The sequence below is a fragment of the Megalobrama amblycephala genome, linkage group LG7 (assembly GCF_018812025.1).
Source record: "Megalobrama amblycephala isolate DHTTF-2021 linkage group LG7, ASM1881202v1, whole genome shotgun sequence".
Taxonomy (NCBI): Eukaryota; Metazoa; Chordata; class Actinopteri; order Cypriniformes; family Xenocyprididae; genus Megalobrama; species Megalobrama amblycephala.
In genome coordinates, this window is record NC_063050.1 from 52138279 (window position 1) to 52163477 (window position 25199).

At 36.5% G+C, this 25199-nt stretch overlaps 1 long non-coding RNA gene across 1 annotated transcript in view; it reads left to right on the top strand.

Annotated features, from left to right (window-relative positions):
* The window catches only part of LOC125272864, a 79669-nt gene that overhangs the window by 38923 nt on the left and 15547 nt on the right, over window positions 1-25199 (top strand). The gene's annotated exons all lie outside the window — the stretch shown is intronic.

The following is a 25199-nucleotide window of genomic DNA, read 5'->3' on the forward strand; positions in this document are numbered from 1 at the left end:
ATGAAAATAGTGTATATATATATATATATATATATATATATATATATATATATATATATATATATATATATCGCTAATTCAAAATATTAATAAATACTATAATAGTAAATACAATACAAAAATTACACTTCTCTGGAATAGATTTTGATGTTCAATTCAATTGGTCTAAAATTATATTATATTATATTATATTATATTATATATATATATATTATATTATATTATATTATATTATGTGCTATTAAGTCAATTAACGTGTTAACACATTCTTTTTTTTTTTTTTTTTTTTCAGTATAACATGTTAAAAATATAGGATTTTCTGTCCGCTAGAGGCCTATTCAAAACAAAGGCGTAGCTTGATGACGCCAGGTTTGAGCGCTTATTATTAGCGCGATTATTAACATTACTGTAGTATGAAGTAGAGTGTTTTGGGAGCTGAACGAGGCCGCTGGAGCAATTGTTAACGACAGACGAATGCAACACGCTGCAAGCAGCGGAACTTTTATTGTGCCACAGTCGCTGGCGCCGCTTCCGCTTTTCCAGTCATAAGTATGAGGTAACACAGCTCTGTTTATCATATTAGATACATTTGTGTGTGTTGAAAATTATGTTATAACGTTATGCGTTCATGGGTGGCACACTTGTTGCACACTGCAGTAAGCTAGATTGATTTTAGAATATCAAATTAAATGCTGGATGGCTTGTGTTGATAAATTGCAATTCATTTTAAAACGTATTGTATGATGGAGAAAATTCTGTATTACTGTTACAGAAAAAGCTGCATCTGATTATGCTTTGTTAGCTACTTGACAAAATAGTGTTTTTCTCTGAGGCATGGTAAAGCATGGTACTCGCAAAAAATCAAGAAAATTAGATTTAAACAATAAGACTAAACGTGTTGAGCTATTTTAAAATTGCAATTTTCTCACGATATGCAAATAGTTGGAAACATTTGGGATATTGTAAGTGCTCAAGTGAACAAAATATATAACACTGGCCTAGTGGTTTTTGGATATTTTACTGCAAAAATCTCACATATTGCACCTTTAACACAATTAACGCCACATCCATTTTTTCCGTCATCCTTTAGCTATCGCGATACATTATATGATCACACTATCAGTCATTCAGGTGCTATTTCATCATTTATTCATGTCGTTACAAACCCATACGACTTTCAATCATCTTCAAAACACAAATGAAGATCTTTTTAATGAAATCTGAACGATTTCTGTCCCTCTATATAGACAGCTATGCACTGACACTTTGATGCTTCAAAAAGTTCATAAAGAGATTGTAAAACTAATCCATATGAATTGAATGGTTTAGTCCAATTTTTCTGAAGAGACTCGGTCGCTTTATATGATGAACAGATTTAATTTAGCCTTTTATTCACATGCAAACTAACATAACGGTAATAATCAGAAGTTTATTAGAAGTTTATTATTATTAGAAGTGTAACAGTAGAAAATCGTAATGCATTTTGATATATGTTTGGATATAACTGTCCCTTCAAAAAGCTAGCAGGACTGAGTGTTTTACAATTTAGTTTGGCTTTAAAAACTAACTCAAGGTCATGGAAGTGCTTTGAGCTGCTGATATTTCTACCCTGCTTCAATAATGATTACTTTAATGCTCTTGCAATAATTCCATGCCATTATACCTGGCCAGGCTAAAATGCAGCTCAGTTTTCTACAGTATGTTTCATATATGATTTTCTGCCTTGTCTCTCTTTCCACCACAGGGTCTTTGGCCTGAACAAGGTTTAAGCCGTAAGTGGTGTTTCATCTATTCAGGTGTACGTTTAAACCTTTTCATCATTTTGGGCCATGTCAGATTTCCGTCTTGTGTTTCTCAGGTTGATCGCTCTGCTGGAAACTGGAACAGTCTTTATGCGAGGGTGTCGCTCTAAATGTGGGCCGATTGTGCTAAAAGCACCATTGTGCTTCCTTTCTCTAGGCTTATGCTTTCCGTGCATAATCTTAAAACAGCCAGGCAAGCAGGCGACACATCTCCTTTCATCTCAATCTTCCCACTTTCTTTTGCGTAAGCCACTTTGTCTCAGTGAGTCGCAGGCCTTTGCTGAGACAAGCTGTCAGCCTCGTCTCATGCATAAGCGCTACTATAATTGATTAAGGGAGCTGTCTATCTCTGCACCGATGTGTGTGGCATAATCAAGACCATCCGATGCTGTATCACATCACCGGGGGACTGTGATGCAATTTTGGCTTGAATTTTCAAACAGGCCAATTACAGTGAGTTTATTTATGAGCTTTTTTTTTCTGAATTACAGAATATAAACTTGCAATTGCGAGTTATAAAATCAGAATTATGAGATATAAACTCGCAGTTCTGAGAATTGGACTTTATAACTTGCAATTGAGAGTTTATATCTCACAATTCTGAGAAAAGAAGTCAGAAATGCAAGATATAAACTCGCTATTGCGAGAAAAAGTCAGAATTTCATGCTATAAAGTCACAAATCTGTGATAAAATCTCAATTGTGAGTTATAAAGTCAGGATTGCATGATAAAGTCACAATTGTGAGTTATAAAGTCATAATTGTGAAATATAAATTTGCAATTGTGAGTTATAAAATCAGAATTGCGTGATATAAAGTCACAAGGGTTGGAAGGTGACCCTACAAGAGCAGGATTGGACTCCCCTGCAATAAAACATCTAGCTCATTTCACCATTTCAGAGTTGCCGATTGGAGGCTCGAACAGAGACTTTTGACAATACGGCAGCTAACAGTACAGCTCTATGTCAACATTCAGCAATTTGATCACTGTCTGTGTGGCAGAACCCAATTTCACCAAGTTAGAAAGTCAGAATTGCGAGATATAAACTCACAATCGTGAGTTATAAAGTAAGAATTGCATGATATAAAGTCGCATTTGCGAGTTATAGTCAGAATTGTGAGATATAAACTTGCTATTGCTAGAAAAATGTCAGAATTGTGAGATATTAGTTGCGTCCCAAACTACAAACTATACACTATGTACTTATGCACTATGTACTCATCCATGTAGTGCATGAGTTGTAAAAGGTTATTTTGTCATTTAACAATGGAGTCCGATACCCTCTCCGCTACGTAATTAAAGCTGTGACAGTTGAGTGCATTAAGGGTCCAAGATTCCACACTTCGTGTTTTCCATTAATTTAGTGCATCATCCGGGTATTTAAAGTGTACTTTTTCTTTTTGGAATTTTCAGTGTGAACACACTACTTGCACTATTTACACTTAAAAACGTCGTAGAATAGTGCAGAAGTATGCAAATTGGGACGCACCTATTAAATCACCATTGTGAGTTATAAAGTGAGAATTGTGTAACATAGTCGCAATTGCGAGTTATGAAGTAAGAATTGCATGATATAAAGTCACAATTGCAGGATATGAAGTTGCATTTGCATTATAAAGTCAGAATTGCGTGATATAAACTCGCAATTGTGAGTTATAAAGTCAGAATTGCGTGATATAAAGTCGCAATTGAGTTATAAAGTCAGAATTGCGTGATATAAAGTCGCATTTGTGAGTTATAAAGTCAGAATTGCGTTATAAAGTCAGAATTGCGTAATATAGTCACAATTGAGTTATAAAGTCAGAATTGCTTGATGTAAAGTCACAATTGCAGGATATGAAGTTGCATTTGCATTATAAAGTCAGAATTGCGTGATATAAACTCGCAATTGTGAGTTATAAAGTCAGAATTGCGTGATATAAAGTCGCAATTGAGTTATAAAGTCAGAATTGCGTGATATAAAGTCGCAATTGTGAGTTATAAAGTCAGAATTGCGTTATAAAGTCAGAATTGCGTAATACAGTCACAATTGAGTTATAAAGTCAGAATTGCGTGATATAATGTCGCAATTTTGAGTTATAAAGTCAGAATTGCGTAATATAGTCACAATTGAGTTATAAAGTCAGAATTGCATGATATAAAGTCAGAATTGAGTTATAAAGTCAGAATTGCGTGATATAAAGTCAGAATTGCGTTATAAAGTCAGAATTGCGTGATATAAAGTTGCAATTGCGTTATAAAGTCAGAATTGCGATATATAAATACATTTATGTTATAAAGTCAGAATTGCATGATATAAAGTAGCATTTGTTAGTTATAAAGTCAGAATTGCGTGATGTAGTCACAATTGCGTTATAAAGTCAGAATTGTGAGATATAAACTCGCTATTGCTAGAAAAATGTCAGAACTGTGAGATATAAAGTCAGAATTGCGAGTTGTAAAGTCAGAATTGCGTGATATAAATTCAGAATTGCATGATATAAAGTTGCAATTGTGAGTTATAAAATCAGAATTGCGTGATATAAACTCACAATTGCAAGTTATAAAGTCAGAATTGTGTTATAGTCAGAATTGCGTTACATAAGTCAGAATTGCGTGATATAAAGTTGCAATAAAGTTATCACGCAATTCTGACTTTATGAAAGTCAGAATTGCGTTATAAAGTCAAAGTCAGAATTACGATATATAAACACAATTGAGCGTTATAAAGTCAGAATTACATGACAAAGTAGCAATTGCGAGTTATAAAGTCAGAATTGCGTGATATAAACTCACAATTGCAAGTTATAAAGTAGGAATTGTGAGTTATAACGTCAGAATTGAGTTATAAAGTCAGAATTGCGTGATATAAAGTCAGAATTGCGAGTTATAAAGTCAGAATTGTGTGATGTCAAGTCAGAACTGTGTGATATAGTCACAATTGTGAGTTATAAACTCACAAGTGAGTTATCTTAAAGTCAGAATTGCGTGATATAAAGTCGCAATTGAGTTATAAAGTCAGAATTGCGTGATATAAAGTCGCAATTGTGAGTTATAAAGTCAGAATTGCGTAATATAGTCACAATTGAGTTCTAAAGTCAGAATTGCGTGATATAGTCGCAATTGTGAGTTATAAAGTCAGAATTGCGTTATAAAGTCAGAATTGCGTAATATAGTCACAATTGAGTTATAAAGTCAGAATTGCATGATATAAAGTCAGAATTGAGTTATAAAGTCAGAATTGCGTGATATAATGTCACAATTGTGAGATATAAAGTCAGAATTGAGTTATAAAGTCAGAATTGCTTGATATAAAGTCACAATTGTGAGTTATAAAGTCGGAATTGCAAGATATAAACTCACAATAGTGAGTTATGTTAAAGTCAGAATTGCGTGATATAAAGTCACAATTGTGAGTTATGAAGTCAGAATTGCGTTATGAAGTCAGAATTGTGTGATATAAACTCACAATTGCAAGTTATAAAGTCACAATTATGAGTTATATTAAAGTCAGAATTGCATGATATAGTCACAATTGCATTATAAAGTCAGAGTTGTGAGATATAAACTCGCTATTGCTAGAAAAATGTCAGAATTGCGTGATATAAACTCACAATTGTGAGTTATAAAGTCAGAATTGCATGATATAAAGTTGCAATTGTGAGAAAAAAGTCTGTCTTTTTTTTTACTCAGAATTGGACTTTATAACTCACGATTGTGAGTTTATATCTCAGAGTTCTGAGAAAAGAAGTCAGATTTGTGAGTTTATATCTCTCAATTCTGACTTTATAACTCATTTTTGTAGGAATTGTAAGAATTGTGAAATAAAAAGTTGCAATTAAATTGTTTTATTCTGTGGCAGAAACAAGCTTCCAAACAAAACTACTTGTGGAATAAAAAAAGGAAAACAGCTTTGAAATTGATTGATTTTAAAGATGGAGGAAAACAATTATGGAAATCCAAAAGTTTGAGACCATGAGTGACAAGGCTTCTGTATTTCTAATTTTAATACCATTTCTTTGTCGCCAATTATATTGTCAGCATGACAGTTTGAGTGAAAAGTAGTGAAAAGTAAGTGAAAATCAGTATTTTGTTGACAGCACTTCTTGAGCTGCAGAAGCAGAAAGACTTCCAAACTTCATCTTGTGCTTCAGTGGAAGCAGAAAATCTGACCTTTTGCACAAAGGACTTAACATGATCAGTGTCACAAGTTTTCTCATTTGATTACTTATCTAGAAATAGTAGAGAATCTGAATTGTATTTATTTACTGCACGCACATCATACCTTTCAGATCTAAAACATGGCTTAATTCCAGACTTAATTTGGGTTTTAAATACCACATTTTCAGTGTAACCTTAGACTTAAGGTAAACTCAGGAATCAAAGTTTGATCAAAGCCCCATCTGTTCACACTTTAATTGTCAATAAATAAATAAAGCTGTCAGTGGTCTTGTAGGGTAGAACTGGGAAAATGCTAGCAGCTTCCATATTGTATTGTCTTATTATGTGGTGTAAAATGAAGTGAACGTGTTAAACACAAGAGCTATAATCATGAGTGCACCATTAATAAAGTCTGGTTATCAAACACCACTTCTCTTTTCCTTTTAATATTCATCTGCTCTCGTGACACTCGCTGACCAGTTCATTAGCATAAGCAAATTGTTCATGTGAGAACATGTCTATATGCATATTTATAGAGCTAAATGACATTTATGTAAGGTTGAATTGTGCTTCAAGCTGATATTGAATGGCAACGTAATATGGTATGTACAAAGGGCTATATTTAGATAATTGGATTCAGGTCATCTGTGTGTCTGATGTAATTATATTATGTGCTGATAACTTGCCCGGTCTTAGTGTTGATACTAGACGTAACTGACGTGACCTTGTGTGCCGCTTGACACCTGAAGGCGTTAATGTCTCATCACATATTCGAATGGAGGAAATGTGTGTTTGAGAGTTTGAAATATCAGGATTTTTATGTTTAAATAATGAGCGCAATTTTCATTATTTTTTTTTTTACCTATTGTCTTGTGTTTGCATTTTTATATCCTCTACTGACTTCATGGCTTTTAATTTTACAGATCTTAACCCAGGGAAATAAGCCCTGATTTAACACCCTTCAGGCAGCCTAGCAGGTGTTCTGTTGTAGATTTCTTTGAAGCATGCTCAGTCAGTTATCCATCAGTCAGTGGACGCAGCAGGAGATGTACGCTATGCCATAAGCAAATCTGCACATCCTTTTGTCATGCTGTTGCATCAGGAATTCTGTCATATTACTGCATGGCTTTTTGGAATCCTTGATTCTAATTGGTCGGTTGCGGCATTCTGTGCTAACAAGTGAGACAATGTCCAATCAGTTGGTCATCAAGGTCAAAAACCTCAAGGGGTTTATTTTGTGATGACAGTACTAGAGAGAAACTGATTTAAAAAAAAAAAAAAAGGCAGATGTTTATTGTAATTAACTCACATTTCCAATCAATGTAAAAATAAAGAAACAAACAAATATTCATGTATTTTATGGGGGCAGTCGTGGCCTAATGGTTAGAGAGTCGGACGTGTAACCCAAAGGTTTTGTCAGGATTTGTCGGTGGGGGGAGCAAAAATTGGCTGTGTTTGTGTGTGGCTCCGGGTGTGTGTTCAGGGTGTGTGTGTGTGTGTGTGTGTGTGTGTGTTTGTTCACTGCTCACTGCTCACTGCTGTGTTTGTACACTTGGATGGGATAAATGCAGAGCACAAATTCTGAGTATGGGACACCGTACTTCACTTTCACTTTAACATTTGTGTGAATTACATTAAACATCAACCAATTTTATCAGTCTCTTCTTCTTCATATAATTTAAAATAAAATATTGAAATCTTTAATTTTAATAAATGGTGTATTTATTGCAATTAATTAAGAATTTAATAATAATAATAATAATAATAACGGATCAAATAAAAAATAAATAAATAAATAAATAAATGTTTTAAAAGATGATTTTTTATTATTATTGTTATTAAATATTTACATTTTGTTACATTTTATTTGTTATGGATTATGCATTTATTATATTTATTGTAAATTATTTTAATACTTAAATAATAACAAAAATTATATTTAAATTAGAATAAAAGAGAATATATTTATACATATATAAATACATTTAAATGTCAAAAGAGAAACTCAAACTTCCAATTAATAAAATATTTAAACTATTAATAATAATAATAATAATAAAACTACTACTACTACCACTAATTTTATTATGCACACACACATATAAGTATGTGTGTATATATATCAGTGCTTCCCACACATAGACTTTACTTGGGCGGGCCGCCCTGGTATATTAACGGCCGCCCAAGTATATTTGGAGACACATTTTTGCTTTTGTTATTTTTATCCTCTTATACTTTTATATCTGCCCAATATAATGAAACCATCCGCGATTGATTAACTAATCGCTTCGTACCTTCTCGTTATGTGTGCATCAGAACTGTTTACTCCCGCTAGCATTCCCACAGGCGCTGCATTTTGCAAAGTCACAAGAGGGCGCAACAGCGCTTCAGACTGCTTCAAAGTGATTCTCAATCAATGAAAAGCGCAGATTTATGCCAGGCGATTACTAATGAACTCAAGTTGATGAATTATTACAATGTCTACTTCATAGCCTTTATATAAAATGTTTTATACGGTTGTTTTAAAATCTGAAGGATCAGCCTACAATAGTACAGACGTTTCAAAATAAGAGTGCCGGTGTATTGCGGGCTTGTTTATAATTAAAGTCACACGCTAAGTTTTTTCTTTCTCTTTTGGGCATTATTGGTATTTTAGTTTTCATAATAAATTATATTTAATTTGATTTCCATTTAATTCATAGTAAATTATTGTAGTCTCCCCCACAGGAAGAAAAGACTAAGAACATTATTTGACATATATTATTCATTATATAAATTTTACTATTAAAATTTGTTTCCCATTCAATGAGAGAGACACTATATGACAGCAAGGAGAACATAGGAAAAGGATAACCATTTAAATGCTGTAATTTTGAATAATTCACAATGCATAATATTAGTATGTAATTAAATGTAATAGTATGCTATGTAATTAAAATTAATTTCAATTAATAAAAATACTGTTAAAAATCACACATTATTTGTTTGTCACATGTAGTAGACCATTTTTGTGCAATGGGTAATAGGAGGATTTTTCACCCTGCTACCACCGCAAGTATATTTCAAAGCTGTGGGAAGCACTGTATATACATATGTGTGTGTGTGTGCATAATACAATTATTATCAGTAGTAGTAGTATTAGTTTTTATTATTATTATTATTATTATTATTATTATTAATAATAATAGTTTAAATATTTTATTTATTATTATTATTATTATTTATTTGTTATTATTTTTTATTTTTTATTTTAGGTTAATCATGGTTAATCACATCCAAAATAAAAGTTTGTGTTTACATAATATATGTGTGTGTACTGTGTATAATTATATAAATACACACACATGCATGTATATATTTAAGAAATATTTGGGTGTACATAGATATATAGAGATTGTTCTTAAATATATACGTGAATGTGTGTGTATTATATATACATAATAATTATACACAGTACACACACATATATATATATATATATATATATATATATATATATATATATATATATATATATATATATATATATATATATATATATATATATTATGTAAACACAAACTTTTATTTTGGATTTTTTCGCGATTAATCTTTTGACAGCCCTAATACATACATGACTTTATGTATACTTACATGACAGACCTGTATTCTAAATGAGCTTTATATCGGGCATCGGCCAGTTTGACTACTAAAATGTGTTTTTTATTTATTTTATTTATTTATTTATTTTTTACAGTGTCATCTATTGTAACTTTTCTTTGCTTCCATATCTAGTTTATATTCTCTTTCAATCTCATGATGCTGTTGTTCCCCTGAGTCCAGCCTTTGGATATCTCTACAACTCTTTGATCAGTTTAATGAAGAGGCTCTCTCTCTTTTAAAAGTGGACACACACATGCGACAATTGTCTGTAAATCAGACTGCATAGCACCCCAGCTGTGCTCTCATAGTCTCACGCTGGCACAGCCAGATGCAGCTTTCTAATCTGAATTAATTATACCCACTTGTAAAGCAGCTACATGCTAAAAATGTGGGGAGAAAAGTTGCTACAGGTCTCTCATAATCATAGCAGACACAGCCACATTGTTGAGAGATACATTAGTGTCTCAGATATTCATTATGCATGCAGAAGCTCTGTTCCAAAAAGCTAGGCAGCTCCCTTTTAAGGGGCCTTTTACGTTCTTGCATTTTTTTTTTTTTTAAGCTAGACAGAGTGCAATGGAATGGAACAAAGCACAGGTGTCTCTCATGTGTTTTTAAAATTTAAATTGACTGGCTTGACATGCTGCTTCGAAAATGCTGAAAAAAGACAGAAGGATGCATTGCACCAGTTGAAGATGGCCGTCTAAAACGTTTAGAAGTTTCTAGTGCAGACAGATGCTAACACAGCATAGTAACTGAAACTGTAGCCCATAACTGACTGATTTGAAATTCTGCTGCTAAGTATAATAGCATGAACATTCATCTGTACTGGGTAAGTTTGTCAGTTTTTAATCATGTTACAACTATTTTTACAACACCAACCAACCAACCAACACACACCAACACCAACCAACACATGCCAATCAACACACTTCAACACCAACCAACCAACCTACACACACCACCACACACTAACACCAAACAATCAACCAACACAAACTAACACCAGCTAACCAACGTACACCAACCAACCAACCAACATACACCAACACCAACCAACACACACCAACCAACACACTTCAACATCAACCAACCAACCAACCAACCAACCAACCAACCAACCAACCAACCAACACACTGCCACCAATCAACCAACCAATCAACCAACCAACCAACACACACTAACACCAAACAAGCAACACACAAACACACACCAGCTAACCAACACACACCAACCAACCAACGCACACCAACACCAACCGACACTCGCCAATTAACACACTTCAACACCAACCAACCAACCAACCAACCAACCAACACGCACTAACACCAAACAAGCAAGACACACACACCGACACACACTAACACCAGCTAACGAACACACACCAACCAACCAACGCACACCAACACCAACCAACACTCGCCAATCAACACACTTCAACACCAACCACCCAACCAATCAACACACCCCCACCAATCAACCAACACACACTAACACCACACAAGCAACACACACACCAACACACACTAACAGCAGCTAACACACACCAACCAATCAACGCACACCAACATTAACCAACACACGCCAATCAACACACTTCATCACCAACCATCCATCCAACCAACACACCACCACCAATCAACCAACCAGCCAACCAACACACACTAACACCAAACAACCAACACACACACACACACCAGCTAACCAACACACACCAACCAACGCACACCAACACCAACCAACACACACCAATCAACACACTTCAACACCAACCACCCAACCAATCAACACACCACCACCAATCAACCAACACACACTAACACCAAACAAGCAACACACACATACACACCAACACACACTAACACCAGCTAACCAACACACACCAACCAACGCACACCAACCAACACACACCAATCAACACACTTCAACACCAACCATCCAACCAATCAACACACCACCACCAATCAACCAACACACACTAACACCACACAAGCAACACACACACACACACACACACACTAACACCAGCTAACGAACACACACCAACCAACCAACGCACACCAACACCAACCAACACTCGCCAATCAACACACTTCAACACCAACCACCCAACCAATCAACACACCGCCACCAATCAACCAACACACACTAACACCACACAAGCAACACACACACCAACACACACTAACAGCAGCTAACACACACCAACCAATCAACGCACACCAACATTAACCAACACACGCCAATCAACACACTTCATCACCAACCATCCATCCAACCAACACACCACCACCAATCAACCAACCAGCCAACCAACACACACTAACACCAAACAACCAACACACACACACACACACACACACACCAGCTAACCAACACACACCAACCAACGCACACCAACACCAACCAACACACACCAATCAACACACTTCAACACCAACCACCCAACCAATCAACACACCACCACCAATCAACCAACACACACTAACACCAAACAAGCAACACACACATACACACCAACACACACTAACACCAGCTAACCAACACACACCAACCAACGCACACCAACCAACACACACCAATCAACACACTTCAACACCAACCATCCAACCAATCAACACACCACCACCAATCAACCAACACACACTAACACCACACAAGCAACACACACACACACACACACACACACCAACACACAATAACAGCAGCTAACACACACCAACCAATCAACACACACCAACATTAACCAACACACGCCAATCAACACACTTCATCACCACCCATCCATCCAACCAACACACCACCACCAATCAACCAACCAGCCAACCAACACACACTAACACCAAACAACCAACACACACATACACACACACACACCAGCTAACCAACACACACCAACCAACGCACACCAACACCAACCAACACACACCAATCAACACACTTCAACACCAACCACCCAACCAATCAACACACCACCACCAATCAACCAACACACACTAACACCAAACAAGCAACACACACATACACATCAACACACACTAACACCAGCTAACCAACACACACCAACCAACGCACACCAACCAACACACACCAATCAACACACCACCACCAATCAACCAACACACACTAACACCACACAAGCAACACACACACACACACACACACACACACCAACACACACTAACAGCAGCTAACACACACCAACCAATCAACGCACACCAACATTAACCAACACACGCCAATCAACACACTTCATCACCACCCATCCATCCAACCAACACACCACCACCAATCAACCAACCAGCCAACCAACACACACTAACACCAAACAACCAACACACACACCAACACACACACACACACACACACACACACACACACACACACACCAACCAACGTATGCCAACCAACACAGATCAACACCAACCAACACAGATCAACACCAACCAACAAACACACACCAACACCTACCAACAAGCACCATCCATCAAGCACATACATACATAAGCTTATTTATTACATTCTTTACTTTGAGAGTGTGCCAATGATGCCTTAAAATGCTGTCTTAGTAGGCAGCTAACTAGGTTTTAGAACAGACCTGGAATGTTCCTCAGTGATGCTGCCTAAATGCAGTGAGAATATTTAAGGAGATGATGGGAGTATCTTGGGATTAACATCTCAAATGTGAGTTGACCCGTGGTAACACGCTGACATGATGTCTGGCCTTGAGCTAATTGAAAGAATACGAGCAATTTTAGAGCCTTGACTTCGGTTGCACAACAGACCCCGTCCTCATGATGGGTTTTGCCCTGATTCATTGTTCACTGTGTCAAATTGAGGTTATTTCAAAGCTGGCAATAGGACGTCATGTTTGCCAATGTCCTTCCACAACCTTAAGCCTCCACAAATCTGAAAATCTGAATATGAGTAAAAGAAGTAGGTTGCTTATTTTCCAAATAAAGTTTGTACTCTGTTTATTTACATGGAGCTGCTATAAACTTTGCTTCAGTAGGGCACAGTCATGAAACTTTCCTTGTCACGACTTGACATTGATTTACACTGGATCGTGGCCATTAGTGTAGTGTTCACAAAAGAAGACTGTGTTGTCCTTAGAGCTGTAATGAGTAGTGCTTAGTGCTTAGTAAATCAAAAACCTATCAAAAACTTGTCTGCGATCCAGACTACCACTGCAATATTACTGTAAATGTGTTATTAATATAACTGGAATAAAAAGGTGAATTTGGCATTAAGTATTACTGAACGCTGGGTATCATTATCAGACTGAGAAGTTTCATCTGCGTGGCACTCTGCTTCGAGTCGACAGAAAGTACATCACAGTGGTGGGATTTTGGCACTTGTGGATGTGGTGTATTAAATATTAAGGGTCCTTGGAGATAAAATTGGAATAAATTGGACACGTCCTGTATTTTAAATAATTCAAGGGAGGTATTCCGTAGATGACTAAAAGGCCTATATTATTAACACAATGAATTTTCTCTCAAAATGCATGTTTAACCCATTGCAGTGAAAACATTATACTGCTACAGCAAAGGGGAGGTAAATGGTGTGAAATAGATCAAATAGGCTAGACTTAGACTTTTTTTTGAGCATTGATATGCAGTTGCTGCGATTTTTAGGGGTTACCAAGGCATTGCTATGTGAATGCTAAGGGGTTCTTACTAGTTTTTAGAGTGTGTATGCACTATGCAGTTGGTATGATGTTATGGGGGTTGCCAAGGTGTTTCTATACAAATACTAATGTGTTCTTACTAGTTTTTAGAGTGTCAAAATGCAGTTGCTATGATGATATGGGGGTTCCCAAGGTGCTGCTAAGCAAATGTTAAGGTGTTCTGTATAGTTTTAGAGTGTTGCTATGAAGTTGCTATGATATTTTGGGGTTGCCAAGGTGTTGCTATGTGAATGCTAAGGTGTTCTTACTAGCTTTTACAGTCATGCAATGCAGTTGCTATGATTTTATGGGGGGTTGCCAATGTGTTGCTATGCAAATGTTAAGGTGTTCTGAATAGTTTTTAGAGTGTTTCTATGCAGTAACTATGATATTTTGGGTTTGCTAAGGTGTTGCTATGTGAATGCTAAGGTGTTCTTACTAGTTTTTAGTGTTACTTTGAAGGTGCTATGATATTTTGGGGTTGCCAAGGTGTTGCTATGCAAATACTAATGTGTTCTTACTAGTTTTTAGAGTGTCAATATGCGGTTGCTATGATGTTATCGGGGGTTGCCAATGTATTGCTAAGCAAATGTTAAGGTGTTCTGAATAGTTATTTAGAGTGTTGTTATTCAGTTGCTGTGATATTTTGGGGTTGCCAAGGTGTTGCTATGTGAATACGAAGGTGTTCTGACTAGCTTTTATAGTCTTGCTGTGCAGTTGCTATGATGTTATGGGGGTTGCCAGTGTGTTGCTATTCAAATGTTAAGGTGTTCTGAATAGTTTTTTTTAGAGTGTTACTATGCAGTAACTTTGATATTTTGGGGTTGCCAAGGTGTTGCTGTGTGAATGCTAAGGTGTTCTTACTAGTTTTAAAGGTCCCGTTCTTCGTGATCCCATGTTTTAAACTTTAGTTAGTGTGTAATGTTGTTGTTAGAGTATAAATAAAATCTGTAAAATTTTAAAGCTCAAAGTTCAATGCCAAGCGAGATATTTTATTTAACAGAAGTCGCCTACATCAAACGGCCAGTTTGGACTACATCCCTCTACTTCCTTCTTTAATGACGTCACTAAAACGTCACTAGTTAGTTTTTTGACTAACCTCCGCCCACAGGAATACACAAGAGTTGCGTTTGTAGAGTGTGTTTGTCGTCATGTCGTCGAAACGCTGTTATTTTCATCCCGCAGTCCAATCACCGGGTCTGATTCCGGCTCAAATTGATAGGGTAAAATTAAAGTAAAATTTACAATAACACTGAGCGCGTGCATCTCCACGTTATGGTAAGAGGCGTGACCTTTCCGGGCAAGATGCGCTAAACTGCGAATCACAACACAGGAACCGCTGGTACAATCAGACCTCGTTACGTATTTCTGAAGGAGGGACTTCATAGAACAAGGAAGTCATCAGCCCGTTTTTATGACAGTGGAAACAGCAGTATACAGATAAGTAAATTATGTGAAAAATACTGTGTTTATTTTACACGCGAAACATGAACACATGTTATATTGCACACTATAAACACAATCAAAGCTTCAAAAAACCACGAAAAACGGGACCTTTAAGAGTGTCAATTTTCAGTTGTTGTGATGCTATGGGCAGTTGCCAAGATGTTGCTATGCAAATTCTAAGGTGTTCTTACTAGTTTTTAGAATGTTGCTATGCAGGTGCTATGATATTTTGGGGTTGCCAAGGTTTATACTATGCTATGCTTATACTAAGTTGTTCTGACTAGTTTTTATAAAGGTGTAATTATGCAAATAAAAGGTGTTCTGACTAGTTTTTAGAGCATCAATATGCAGTTGCTATGATGTTTTGAGGTTGCCAAGGTGTTGCTATGTGAATGGTAAAGTGTTCTGACTAGTTTTTAGAGTGTTTGCTAAATTTAGCATTGTGTTGTGGCGGTTGCCGTGATGTTTCTATGTGAATGCTAAGGTTATGACTCATTTTAGAACATTGCTATGTGATTGCCAATGTGTTGTGGGGGGATGCCAAGACATTGGTATGTGAATGTTAAATTTTGGACTAGTTTTTACAGCGTTGCTATGCATTTGCTTTGATGCTGTAGTGGGTAGCCATGCTTTTGCTATGTGAATACCAAGGTTCTGACAAATTTTTAGTGTGTTGCTATGCAGTTTCTACAATTTTGTTGGTTACTAGGGCATTGCTGTTCTGACCGGTTTTTAGTGAGTTATTAGGATGTACTGGGTCATTATCAGTGTTGTTTTGCAGTTGCTAAGGTGTTCAGTTTTCAGGGGATTTTTCCTTTTTTTTCGAACCATTTGGTGAAAATCATAATTCTAATAGTTTAGAAAAGTAATTTCACACATATCCTCAACCTTAATTAAACGCAACATTGAACAGTGATGCTTGACTTAACACTAATATATTCAAAAGAATATTTTCTTGTTAAAAAAAGAAAGTACTATTTAAAATTATTTCTTTTAATTAAGAAAATGAATTGTCATTGCACATTTGAGGCTATGGACAAAAAGACTCGTTCATTCATTTGTTCGTTCATTCATTTTTAAAGTAGCGTAGTCCATACCTCCAGGCCTATGGCTGAATAAATGAATTTAATTGTAGGAAAAATCCACACCACTGAACACCCATTCTTGTTAATGTGACAACTGTTCTGTGACACAAGAGAAAAAATCTCCTGGTGCTACAAGACATTGTTTGCCTTGTCAAACAAATTATGCCACATTTCCCTGCAATTCACACAGCAGCAGTCTGTGATGCTAACAAAATAGTAAATTTTCTGGAGGAAAGGAATACATCAAGCTTAGAAAATGAAGTCATTATCTTTCAACTTTATTCTTTATTTTTTTTATTTTTTCTGTAGTTATATATTTCTTTAAGTTAAAAGTGAAAGTAACATGTGAACATGTGTTGACACACAAACAGTGCAAACCATGGAAACACACACACCCAGAGCAGTGGGCAGCCATTTTGCTCTGGCTCCCGGGGAGCGACTGGGGGTTAGGTGCCTCAAAGGCACCTCAATCATTTCCTGTCTGTATTGAGTATCGAACCCGCAACCTTTGGGTTACCAGTCTGACTCTCAAACCATTAGGCCAGCCCCCCAAGTTTAAGTTTAAAATATATAAAAAGAAAAAAAAAAATAATTAATATGCACAAACAATATTTTACTTCTACTGTGCTTTTTGTCCTTTTTAAGCTTGGCAGTTGTGAATCTTATTGAAAATCTGATGATTTTAAAGGGTAATTTTCTACATGATGCCTCTTAGTGCAATAACTTGGGGCACATTGAAGAACTGAATGCAAGTGCGTCAAACATGTGGGAAGAAAATCCATATTTGAGCATTCAGATCGAGCCACGTGCTGTGCAAAGCCTGGTCTCCGTTTTGAGTTGTGATTGGCCTATTCTTTATGGAAACAGTTTTAGGCTATTAAATACCATAACCAGGGACTGGATATGCTGTGTGCGTATGTGGTTTGTGTCTGATGTTAAGATGGAATTCCAGGCTTTATTATAGAGTATAAATTGTATATAAGAATTATCTACAGTAAAACCAAATTAAGCACATCATTTCAGTATACACTCAATTAAACATTGTTTCAATGCATACATTTACAAAGGACTACAAGTGTTTTGTTGTTGTTGTTGTTGTTGTTTTAAGAAAAAAAAAAATTATTTTTGCATACAGCTGCTTTACAGCAGAACTGAATTCTGTTGGCATCATTGATCATTGTTTCCCTGTTTAGCAATGTAAAGCTGCTTTGAAACCGTCTGTTTTGTACAGAGCGCTATATAAATAAAGGTGACTTGACTACAGTAGTTAAACCAACCATGATTTCCATAATGCATTTTAAAAGACATTGTATGGAAATTTTTGAGACACATACATAAACTCTCTTGCTCTCAAAGGACTAAAAATCCCATCAAGACCATTATTTTTAAATTAAATTAATCCTTCTCATTTAATGCTTCACTGCAAAGAGAAAATTCATTATAACAGCAACACTTTTTTAGAAAAAATGAATTACAGGTTATATTGCAGAGTCACAGCCCGTAAAAGTGTTTCTCCCTTGGTGAGATATTTTTTTTTTAGGCAGTGAATTAAGTAAAAGGTATTTCATTTTAACATTTTATTCAGATATTAGGTCCTGCCTAATATTACAGCGTCAATGTCGTAGAGTTAATATGATTACAGCAGTGAAAACAATAACAGTGTTTAATTACAATGAGTTACTTGAACACTAATGCAAAATATGACACGTTTTTAGTATGTTTACCTACAAGCCTGATGTTTACACACAGAATTTGTTTATACACAGATGATACAACAAATTTGTAGGTGAACAGCGACAGATGGCATTTCCCAAGAGTCGATGCGTTGCTTTCATTAAAAGGTGGAAGATGGCAAGAGTGTGCGTGTGTGTGTGGTAGTGCATACTGGCATGAAAATGAGAACGTAGCCCCTCTCAGATGTGGCTCACCTTTGGTTCGTCAGCAAAACCTTGTAAATGAGAAGTGTTTGATCTGTCTGAAGGGCCGGTGGGGGTTGGAGATGAGAGGTTTGCCGTGTGGTAATCTGCTTTGATTTAAACTAATTAGCTTGTATAATAACTGCAGTGAATCTTTTAGCACTGCTGTGAAGAGTCACCAAAGGTAACATGACAGGTTAGGTTATGAGGTCATGAAGTAATTTTACTAGGGGTGTGTAACGGTACATGTGTTCAAACTGAAAATTTTTGGTACAGGTCTTTTGGTTTGGTAGGCATGTGAACCGAGTGTTGTTCAAATTCACTGTTTGTAATTTCAAACTCTGTAATTCCTCCTCTAGAATGGGACAGTATTGATTATAACGATATATTTTGATGTTTCGAACACATAAAGAAAAATAAAGAAGGTAGTGAGCTGTTGTCAGATAAGTGCATGTTCCAAATTGTCTTAAACATGAGACATGCTTTATATTAAAGGTCCCGTTTTACGTGGTTTTTTGAAGCTTTGATTGTGTTTATAGTGTGCAATATAACATGTGTTCATGTTTCGCGTGTAAAAAAACACAGTATTTTTCACATAATTTACTTATCTGTATACCACTGTTTCCACTGTCATAAAAACGGGCTGATGACTTCCTTGTTCTATTGAAGTCCCTCCTTCAGAAATACGTAACGAGGTCTGATTGTGCCAGCGGTTCCTGTGTTGTGATTCGACAGCAGCTCTTAGTGCATCTTGCCCGGAAAGGTCACGCCTCTTACCATAACGTGGAAATGCACGCGCTCAGTGTTATTGTAAACATGTCTTTAATTTTACCCTATCAATTTGAGCCGGAATCAGACCCGGTGATTGGACTGCGGGATGAAAATAACAGCGTTTCGACGACATGGCGACAAACACACTCTACAAACGCAACTCTTGTGTATTCCTGTGGGCGGAGGTTAGTCAAAAAACTGTTTTAGTGACGTCATTAAAGAAGGAAGTAGAGGGATGTAGTCCAAACTGGCCGTTCGATGTAGGCGACTTCTGTTAAATAAAATATCTCGCTTGGCATTGAACTTTGAGCTTTAAAATTTTACAGATTTTATTTATACTCTAACAACAACATTACACACTAACTAAAGTTTGAAACATGGGATCACGAAGAACGGGACCTTTAAGTGCTTCAAACTAAATTCCTACTGTCAGATGTGTTTGTTGTTTAATGTGTTTGAGACATGTTTTCCTCAGCGTACAACTTAAATGTTAAAATGACATAAATGTTACAAATTCATGCAAGTATTTCCATTTTGTATAAAGGATTATCCAAGTCAAGCCATCTTCATTTATTGTGCTTTTTACAATACAGATTGTTTCAAAGCAGCTTCACAGTGATAATAGGAAAATGAATGTACAGAGATTGTTTTGGCTTTACAGCAACTCTAGGAAAAAGTTATTATTGAGCTAAAGTAAGTTTTTGACTGAATCACTTCCGTTGTAGAAATCATTAATTATTAACTTAAGGGCTGCTCAAATTACACCTTTTTAACTGAAAACAGAAGACTTTTAATGCGTCCTTGCTGTTAATTTATGTGTTGAGTCCATAGCAATTGTGCAAATCCTGATAATTTAAGCCAAAATATTTTGATCGCCCCCAGGTGGCTGGTTGCAGTATAGCTTATAAACCCCATCCTTTCCATGTAATCTAATGGAACTTGAGATAAACTAAGCAATCAAATTACACTTCAAATAATTTTTTTTCAAAGATGGTTTGTGTCATTTTTGGTAGATTTATCTAGCTGATGTAAGTTCAAGTGTTGATTTTTTAAATAAGTTTTAGTTAGTTATTTGATGCTATACACACGGGCTTGTGACGTCATGATTGACATCTGAAATTGATGGCTTCTCTGAGCGAAGTAGTCACTGAGGCACCAACAGATTTTTTGAGGGATTTTCGGGAGAAGATTGGAGCTTCAACTTTAATTTCTACATTTCCGTAACTGTTTATTTCACACCGACATGAGTTGTTCTGCAGTAAACTGTACTAACCAATTCTGCAGGAGTGTGGGCGGGACTTTGATACTGCACCTCCACTTCTTGCTCACTACTGCACATACTCGGGCCCTGAGTTAAGCCCAAAGTATAGTTCACTTTTTATGCGTAAGCGAGGTTCAGTGTACAATGTGCGTGATGCGAATTTCTTCATCAGAAGAGTACGCGCACCGCCAGATTTTTGTAACCGCGCGTACTTGTACACACAAGGTCGCACTTAAGCATTTTTTTTTCTTTCAGTAATTAGGTTATCCACAAGGTGGCAAAAATGCCCTGAGTGCGTCGATTCATAAGGTAGTGAAAGAAAAACTGCATAAACAGAACAGACTGGAATGCAAGCTACATGCAACAATTGAGGCCTACTTAGAGGAGAGATTGTGCCAAGAGGTTAGAAAGTACCCTCATTTGTACAACTCTAGCATGAAAGAAAACAAACATGTTTACATGGATTGTAACTCATGGAGAGAAATTGCTCAAAACTGTGCATGCGTCGAACACCTGTGTTTCAATGGAAGAGACACATCAAATAGATTGCTTTTAAAAAGTGACAATTTTTCACTAAATCAGTAACTAATCTAGACTTCATGTAGAATTTTGGTTTATTAGATCATATCGCTAAAATATGTATCACAAACACCATACTATTGTGAAACATCAAATTTTTAAGGGGATTGATTACTCAACCTTGCTCAAGTCACAGACATCAACATTCAGCATGAAAAACACAACAATGGCAACAGTTTTTTTTTTTTTTTTTTTTTTTTTTTTTTTTTATAATATGACCATTACTATTTTATTTGCTGTCATTGTTGGGATAATAATAAAATTGTAAAATTGTAAAATAAAGCCAAAAATAGTAAAACAAATCAATTACTTTATTTATGCCGCAATGCACTCTGGGAGTACACTTCCTCAGATCACAGATAGAATTAAGTTGACAAAACTTAAATGACTAGTAAGTAAATGTGACTCAAAACAAGTAAAGAACAACTTGATACAATTAAGTTAAACTTACTTAATTCAATTCAAACTTGTGAGTTTGCACAATTAAAGGTGCAATATGTAATATTTTTTGCAGTAAAATATCCAAAAACCACTAGGCCAGTGTTATATATTTTGTTCACTCGAGTACTTACAATATCCCAAATGTTTCCAACTATTTGTAAATCGTGAGAAAATTGCAATTTTAAACAAGGCTCCGGGACGTGTGAGTCGCCGCTTGTCAGTTGTGTCATACCCGTGTTAACCCTCGGTCTGCCTCGGTTTCCGGTTTTATTTTGTAAAAACTATGGAAACACCAAAGACGCTTTAATATATTACATGTTTTAATAGACAAGGGAACAACTGTTTTGATATATTTATAGACAGAAAAATAATTGTTGTTATGTAGCTCAACACGTTTAGTCTTATTGTTTAAATCTAATTTTCTTGTTTTTTTTTTGTGAGTACCATGCCTTTACCATGCCTCAGAGAAAAACACTATTTTGTGAATTTGCTAACATAGCATAATCAGGTGCAGCTTTATTTTTAGTAACAATACAGCATTTTCTCTATCATACAATATGTTTTAAAATTAATTGCCATTTATCAACACAAGCCACCAAGCATTTATAAATATGATATTCTAAAATCGATCGAGCTTACTGCAGTGTCTCACAGCAGCCACTGAGCGAACACACAGAGTAACGTTATAACATCATTTTCAACACTCTCAAATGTATCTAATATGATAAACAGAGCTGCGTTACCTTAGCCTGGATGCCAGCCGAACTTAGCCCCGCCCACAACATTTTGAGGTCGGGGAGTTCGGTCTGGACTCTATCCATAGAGGAGTAATTATGCCCGAACAGAAACTGTTCGGACCAATCACATTGTCAGGGTGATGATTGACAGATTATCACCAGAAACGTAATCAGCCACGTCATCAAAGAGCGCTTGGGGAGTTTGATTGACAAGCGATCTAACCAATCAGAACGCCGCATCCGCCATTTTGTCCGACAAAGCAGTCAGGAGTTAGAAGATTAACCTCGGTGGAGTTAAACTTGAAAAATTGTGCATATTGACGTCTTTCCGCGTTTGAAACAACATTCATTCTCATGTTCATTCATGTTTATTTGATGCTATAAATGGACTAGTAGGAAGAGATGATCGGTTCACGAGCCTCTTGAGCTGAGGCGCTACAGCAATCTGTCACGATCATGGTCACAACCCATTAAAAAGCCACAAAACGGTTTTTATTGTTTGAATTTTTTTAATAACTACACAGTTTGAAAGCTGGGACTTTGTTTAATATCATAAGTAACCTGCTATGTCTCGTCTGTCGACGTGTTGTCAGTTTCCTCTTTGCTCCGCGATGTATTTTCCACTCTGTGTGGCGTGACAGCGCCACGGCTGTCGGACAAAGCAACAGTAACTAAGGGGGGCGGGTCTTTGCGAAAGGTCAATTAGTTTACAACAATGATGGCTGTTGAAGAACTGAGATGTGTAGATTCCGCCATCGCGTCCGTTATAGAAGATATCGACAGCGCATTAATTTTAAAAAAGGAACAGAGGACCGCGATCAAGGCATTTGTTGATGGGAAAGATGTCTTTGCCGTCCTTCCTACGGGATTCGGCAAAAGTTTGATTTATCAGCTGGCCCCGATGGTCGCTAAGAAGAGTTCTGTTGACAACTATGCGTTGCTCAACATACGTCACTTACTCTGTAGCTCTGATTGGTTGTAGGTCTATCCAATTGAGGACTTTCCTGGATCGGTTGAAATACGTCCCCAAAATCAAAGCCCAATGGAGCAGTATCAGACTCATATTCGAACTAGAATTGAGTATGACCACGTCAGGCTAGCGTTACCTCATACTCATGACTGGAAAAGCGGAAACGGCGCCGCGGCGACTGTGACATAATAAAAGTTCCGCTGCTCGTGAGGCGTGTGTTGCGCAATGACTCCAGCGGCCTCGTTCAGCTCCCACAACACTCGGTCCTGCTCTGCTTCATACTACAATAATGTTAATAATCGCATCCATGAACACAATTTCTTCCCGAGTCCTATCCCGATTCTTTTGCGCCGTCCGTTGAGGTGGAGACCACATGTCCCAAGATTCCGCTCTCAAACTTGGCCTTTGTTTTGAATAGACCTCTAGCGACTTCTAGTGGACAAAATTCTTACATACTGTACCTTTAAGTAAACTGAACAACTTTTTTTTTACTTTTCAATACCTTCACTTGAAACAATCCAATAAATACCCAATGGCTAAACCATGTTTTATTGTGCATTTCTTTTTTCTCAGTGAATGTCTTGCTTCATTTGGAAGTAAAATGGGAAGAGCTTTAAAAATAGAATTTAATGTTGGCTGCCATGGTTTGGCACATGTTGTGTATCAGTTGAAGCAATCTTTCAAAAAGAGCTCTTAATGGCTTTTTGGTACTTATGGTACATAAATGGTACATTTGCTACTTATGAGTAAAAGTGTGTGCGTGAGGTGCACAGCTGAGAGCTAAATTGTAATCCCCAGTCAATCCATTAGCATTCAACCGATGCCAAATGAAGCAACCATTACCCTTTAACCTGTTTTCTTCCTGTTTTATACAACATAGTTGTCTTCACAGAAGTCTTCATGAAGTCTGTGGTGTCTAATTTTGGATGTACAATGTGTATAATATTCAAAAAGTACTCCGGGCGATCTGGGACCATAAGTCTGTGTCAGAAACTCCAGTATCCCCTGTTCTTCCACTAATTACCAAGAGCCTCATAAATTTTCAATCCGTCATGTCTGGGTGAGTATAAGTCCCAGTACAATTTTAGATCTTTTTGAACATCCATCTGGCCAAGGAAACCTGCCTACACAATTCTGAAATCTGCTGATAAGATAAGATGCTCCAAATTGTCTGTTTATTCATTCAAGTGTGCATGTATGCATATTAATGAACAAAACTTTAACTTCTAGACTTAGGCTTTATTCCGGTAGTCCGCTTTAGTCATACTACTAACTACATTCTAGTAACTTTGCAACTGCACTCCTGGGCACCCCAATGGCTAAGCACTAAGCTTTTAATTGTCTTAACCACACATTATTGGTCAGGAAATTAGCAAATGCACTACTTAAAGCCATTGCTGTCTCAGAAAAATGTCAAAGACAGAATTAAGTTTTTGTCAGAATATGGGAAGTTGTTGTGTGTGGAGTGAAGAATCACAATGAAAAAGTTGCATGGTGATGTTCCCAGAGCAGTGTCTTTGAAAATCTGGTGTGAAAAGCAATAATAAATGCATCTCTACCACAGTGAAGCATGGAGGAAGAGGTGTCATTGTGTCTGGAGCCTTTTTAGCTGATGGTATTGGTGAGCTACTTCACTGTGGAAAGTCATTTAATGCTTTGGAGTACAGGGGAATATTGCAGAATGGCTTGCTTTCCACAACTGAAAAGTTGTTATCTGAAAAGGAATGATCTATTGTTAT